At 37.8% G+C, this 6,239-nt stretch overlaps 1 long non-coding RNA gene across 1 annotated transcript; it reads right to left on the reverse strand.

Moving 5' to 3' along the window:
- Nucleotides 1–237: 237 nt before the first annotated feature.
- LOC139133881 (uncharacterized) lies at nt 238–5,831 on the reverse strand. The gene is made up of 2 exons (XR_011552667.1): nt 2,266–5,831; nt 238–1,872 (listed from the first exon to the last, which is right to left on the reverse strand). It is a non-coding gene; the product is annotated as an uncharacterized lncRNA (long non-coding RNA).
- Nucleotides 5,832–6,239: the final 408 nt, after the last annotated feature.

Genomic DNA, 6,239 nt, shown 5'->3' on the forward strand with positions numbered 1-6,239 from the left:
GTCGGTCCTCCATATTTGATACGTCAAAGATTATGCAGACGACTTTGCTAAGCATGTCAAGGCTTGTCGTTTGGAGCGCCTTTTTAAAAAGCGGCAACCCGATTAAAATCTGTGATTAGCTATTAAAAACCAGGTGACCGAATACCTTTAAGGTACCCGTACAGCTTGGCAAGACAACTTTCTTGTCGCCCATAAATAGTATTGAAATTACATTGAAGACGAGTAATCTATACGGGATAAAATGAATAGGCCTACAGCACTTATGTTTTATTTAATGATATTCATTCGGACGGTAACTTAATGAAAAACCTGTAAAGCGTGGAAAAACTTACAATGCTGCTAGTGGGATAGGCAAGGCCACGTATTTTGTATTAAAGGTAATTGAAAGCCGGCACTTCTAAATTTATCGAAATTTGTGGTTAGATTCAATCATTTAAATAGGAGAAATCCTGATTCATCCGCTACGTCATCTTTAAATTTATTTAGCGTCAGGGGTGAAACATTTACCCAGATAAACTAATTCGAGAATATGAGTTTCACGTATTTTTGTGAAAATGTCTCAGAGGTTTATCAATACCATAATATTACTTTGCTTCACCAATGATAATGCAAGATACGGCTCCGTACAGGTCAAAACACAATTTACCCTTCACCCATATAAAATAGGTTCAATTATCACTTGAAATATACTATTTTAAATTTGTAACAAACTGAATGATTTGTTAATTATTGATTACATATTTACTCAAACGGAAGGCCAAATGTAGGAAACTTCACCTATCAAATGAATAATTTCCAACATTTTTACATAATGATTTTATGAAGAAGTGTAATTGTACTCTACTCTGAAAGGCATACCGAAAGATTATCAATGTGATGTCTTCCGTCGTCGTTTTGTCCGTGTTAATGAAAAATGTGCCAGCTTTCATTCATTCTTGTAATTGTCTCGAATCTCAATGCAAATGAACTAGTATATTGAATAGGGAAATAGTTTGATTTGTTTCCATCGTTACTCAGTGAAATCTAGCTTCCTATTGAACAGACTACATTCTACATAGGTTGTTTGCTAACGTTGATTCCGAGAGATGTGTCGAAGAGGTGTTGTAAACATGTTCATCGTCTATCACCTACAGGTAGATAGATGAGTACAAGAGAGAGACTGGACGGCATGCCTTTTCTGTACAACTTTTACAGCTCTGTATACATCAATAGGCATTTTCAACGTGAATGTATATTACTCTGCATTAATTAGTATCCCCCGAAATTTGTTCTGAAAAAATGCGGTTTGTTGCATAACTTTAAGAACCGTGATGACCGAGCGTCGAGTGCTGAAAAGTATGTGTATGTCTACTGTCCAATATTAGTGTTAATATATGAATTTTAGTCCAGGCATCGCAAGTATGCATTCCTTAGCCAAGCGACTCTAGTTTGCATAGAATGCGTTGTATTACAAAGGTATCATACTCAAAGGAGAAGAAAATGAAGTGCAGTCGTTTCTTGGAACAGAAATAATCAGTAAAACAGGACAAATATTATCAAAACTTCTTCTAGCTAATATACTTTACGGTTTGATTCTTCTAGTAGATCGTCATTTGGATATTATTGAACTCGAGGTTCACAAAGTGGAAAAGTGTCTGTTTTAAGTTCAACGACGAAGCAAGTCCAATACGGTCTTAGGCGCCATTTGATGAACATTTTCTTTGACCAAATCCAGAGTGAACTTGTGAAAGTTTTGAAAACAGTGTGTAACTGCCATATCGATGGAGTATCTGTCTAAGTATTTGTATTGAGCAGAACAAGCAATTCCCCCGAGTCTTCAGCGGTACTGTGCAAGGAAGATGTCAAAATCCCTATCCAGTATTCTTTCCACCTCTGAAAAAGATAACAAAAATAGAAAGTTATTACATTTTCAATTACCGATATAGTGCTTAACGTCTCATGCATAAATGATATTAACGCTATAAGAACTCTTGGGACAATTTTATCACATAAAAATATTAATTAAGTGTTTTTAAAAAGTCTTTGGTTAAGAAAAATTACAGTTGGGTATCTCTTTGGTTAAGAAAAATTACAGTTGGGTATCAACCATCTTCATCCTGGGACTAAAATGACAAGCAATATTGGAAAGGATAAAGGAACGAAATTGTCAGCAAACATTTTCCTCCACCAGATGCGTTTTTCCTAATTAGTACTTATCCTGAGTAGCTTATAACAACTAAAATTCGAAAGTTGATGAATGCGACAACTGAAATATTTGTAAGTTACCATTTTTCAGTGTCCAGCTAGAGATAGGATCGTCGGGTTTCCAGTCATAAGGCCACTTGTGAGTAAAATCTTCCATTGAGTTTCGCAACAGCTCCTTACCAGCTTCAGCTTGCTTTTGACGGTTAAGGCGTTTGAAATGCACACAAGTTTGCAGTTTATGCTGTATTTCCAACGCACGCGTCATGAATTCTATATCGGGTTCCCAATGAGACTTGTAGAGAGGGCGATATTTGAATCTCTCCCTTTCTTTCAGGGCAGAAAGTCTTTCACTGAGAGCTATGAGAACACTGTCATTCATTTTGTGAAATAGGTCTCTTTCTGGGATGAAATGTGCAGGGCAAATCTTTTTGTCTACGCATGAATGCAGGTCATCTAGTAAGTCTTTAATCCGGCCATTTTGTCTTCCTCTGTCCATCTCTCGCGTGGGATTTTCTCCAACGCCCATAAGAAAATATTTTTTAAATGATAGGACTTAATGCCACGCAAAAGGGGATGCGTCAGGTAGTGTTTCACAATGTCCTTGAAATAAATGAAGGTATCCTTTTGAGTTTTCGATAGATCGTTTGCAAGTACACCTTCTGCCTCGCAGAAAGAAAGTCGCCATTCTGGTGAGGGTACCCTGTCCTTCGGTGCTTTCGGTACCAGTCCACAACCTTTGCCAACAGCCTCTTAGACAAGATAGTCACATGGCCATGCACTCGCTCGTGTTCTGTTCATCCATTCCCGGCACACAAATGGCCATCCATGGACTGGTATGGTAATGGCAAAATCACACTGTGAGGTTTTATCTGTTGGAAAATTGATAAACACACTGATAGCTGGAAACTTTGTTGTAATATATATTTCCGATTGCCTCAACTCCGTCACTTGCTCTTTAGCTAATCTGTTATGAACCGATGAAGAGTATTCACATCTTAACCGAAATTCATCGAGTACATCCTCTGCTTCAAATATTCTGTTACCAGAATCTTTGGTGTCGTGGAAGTTAATGGTCTGGGTGTTTTTACCGACTTTCAGGTCAACAAAGCCTGGTGTATAAGACGTCTGCATTCCTAACCAGGCCTGCCTTGAAGAAGAACTCTTTCGGCCCTGGTCTTTTTGAGATAAGATATTATATCCATGGTCGTCAACAACATCCTCGTCAAGAGCAATCATTGATCTTAGGTAGACATTGGCATCAATCTCTATATATGACTTGTCAATGTGTCCGTCCGTTGATCGATACTTTCGAGAGGAAAGTCCTTCAAAACTGCTACTAAAGCCTTCAGTGCTGATTCTTAAGTAGCATCAAATAGGAAATGTTTCTTTTTTGAGATTATCAATCAGAGGAGGAGGAGGAGGTCTGGTAATGTATGATAATGAATGACCTATGAAGAGCTTTATGCTATTTAGACAGTCTTCATGATTCCTTGCAAATTCTCGAATGTGTCTCGAAGACATTTTGAAGCGTCGCCCACACTGAAGTATTCTTCTTCTTGCTGTTCCATAGCAGCACGTAACTTTCTGAGAAACATTCTTGTAGAAATATTATTTAAGAAATGGAAAATATAAACATTACATAAATAAGATATGTCTTCGTGAAATATTTCCAAACTGTTAGCTTTGTCTTACAGAGTGAATTTATCAGCGTTGATAACATGTACCTTTTCTGATAGATAAAGGTACAGGTCTTCGGCTGTGAACAAGTGCATGTTCATCTGTTACAGAGATTATTTATGTCACACAAAGGTTTATGCACCAAGGTGGCCATCGACACAAGCAAAATTATTCATTAAAACAACAAGATCTCAATTATATAAGTCCATATTAACCATATTGGCGGCAAATCCACAAAGACGCTAATTAGCCTTTACGATGCTGTTATCGAAGTTTAAATGCAACGGACGTTTGAATGATATCAAATAACGAAAATAAGAGTAGCCTACACTTGTAAAGGAAAATGAGAATTTCACATGATGTGTTTACAACGTGTCACGATGACGTTTTAATATTAATTGTGACAAATAAATATAAGATGAAGACCTGTATTAATGTTTATGATTGGATGTCTCATTTTCTCTTTAATTCATATCTATCGTATAATCAATGTCATGTCTTAAAGATGAAACCCCTTTCTAAAACAATACGAGGGAGAGAGGAGTACAACGGACAAGGGAAAGGAATACAATAGACATTGCAGGAAGACAGAACGACCAACGAGTAGTCCAAGAAATTTAGACATTTGGAGAAGCGTATCTTGGGCGATTACTCTTGTCAAGCTCGTCTACCGAGAAATAAAGTCTATGTAGTGAACACAACCTCTGTATGTCTCGTGTACTTTCATTCATAAATCCGATCTATTTGAAATTGGGATACACCAAACGCTGTTTTTACGAAAGTCAAATAAAAGATATACATTTTCCGTAAGTCGAACAACCCATGAAAAAACCCGTCGACCCTAGACATTTTTCGCATATAAGGTAGTATGCACCCCGAAAGGGAAAGACTTAAACTTTTGCTATTTTCTTGCCAAATCAATAATACAAATCGGGCGTCACCATGCAAAGTTTGGTACTATTGACACAAATTATGCAAGATTTACCGATATTTTAAATTCAAAATGGCCGCTATCCCTTTGTTAACTCTATGGAGAAAAATAAAATTTCGATTTTCGAAAAACTAAGCATGTGAAAAGTTTTCTTACGCCATGAGCTTTAAAATGAACCCCCACAAGTGGTAGGTCGGAAATGAGTTGACAAAGTTTGGGAGTCCGAATATCTGTCCCCGAGGCGCTTTCTACCTCAAAAGTCTAGTAAACACCTATATTTTACCATATTTTATTGGTCTCAGTAAAAAAAGAATTGGAGGTCTGATACAGAATACACACACATTTCCGCACTGAACCCAATCAGATAATACAATTCAGTGACTTCAGCTTGTGAATCATATTGTCTTTCGCTGTTGGGACGTCAAATCAAGATACCCATTACCCGGCTAGGGAATTTTACCAGCCTTATGGTGTACCGTCAATGTAATAAGACTAATTTAGACACAGTTTCATGTAACGACAAGATCTAAACAGCATAGAGCATTATTTATCCTGGGAGGTGTCGTGACTTTCAAAACAGCCTCAAGCATTCCCGAATCAGCGAAACGAATTTGTTCGACGGTTTGCGGGCGACCTCGTTATATGCTTCAATTGTGGCTACAACGCCGCCGTTACCGGTCTCTTATCTGCCGATTTCATCTCATCAATTCCGATCCCGGTAGTTAATGTTTAAGTTTTACTGAGTATGATGTTCTCGGTAGCAACTATCCTCTTCGTAGATTCCTTCAAACTTATGTCACTTGACGAAAGCTCTGTTCGATGTTCGACAGTATATCCACTGCTGCAGCACTGCAAATTAAAGCGGAGTTCAGGCTTCAACTGGCAGCTAGATGTGTTCGCTAGCCCTACGCCGCAGGGTCGAATCTGATCGAGATTTTACAGAATTTTTTATATGATAAAGAAACTGTATCACCATTTGTTCATGGACTCAAGACGTTTGTGCCTTGAGTGTCGCTTTTTGAAGATCATGAAGAGATTGACTTCATTTATTAAGTTGAACTTGAGTGTATATGTATCTTCAAGGTTTATTGCCAAGAAGACATCTGCATTGGCAGTACAACCAGTGCCGCGACCTAACTATTGAAGTTTATCGGATCGCATGCATGCATACATCACCTATTACGGATTACAGGTATTACAGTCGATCCCTAGTTACCTTTAAGGTTATTATGAATAGCTATAGCTAAAGCTTTACCAGCGACTCAACATTTCTTTGGACATACTTTCTATGTCAAAATGTATCGCAGCACCTTTTCGTAATTGTTGTGAGAAAACGACATCGATCGCGTCAGATCGTTATCAAAAGTTGAAAAGTGTAACGACTGGTGAGCTAGAGACAATGAGTTGACGCCGACTAATTGATTATTTCTCATATATGTTCAAAAAT

This window comes from Ptychodera flava, chromosome 5 (genome assembly GCF_041260155.1).
Source record: "Ptychodera flava strain L36383 chromosome 5, AS_Pfla_20210202, whole genome shotgun sequence".
Lineage (NCBI taxonomy): Eukaryota > Metazoa > Hemichordata > Enteropneusta > Ptychoderidae > Ptychodera > Ptychodera flava.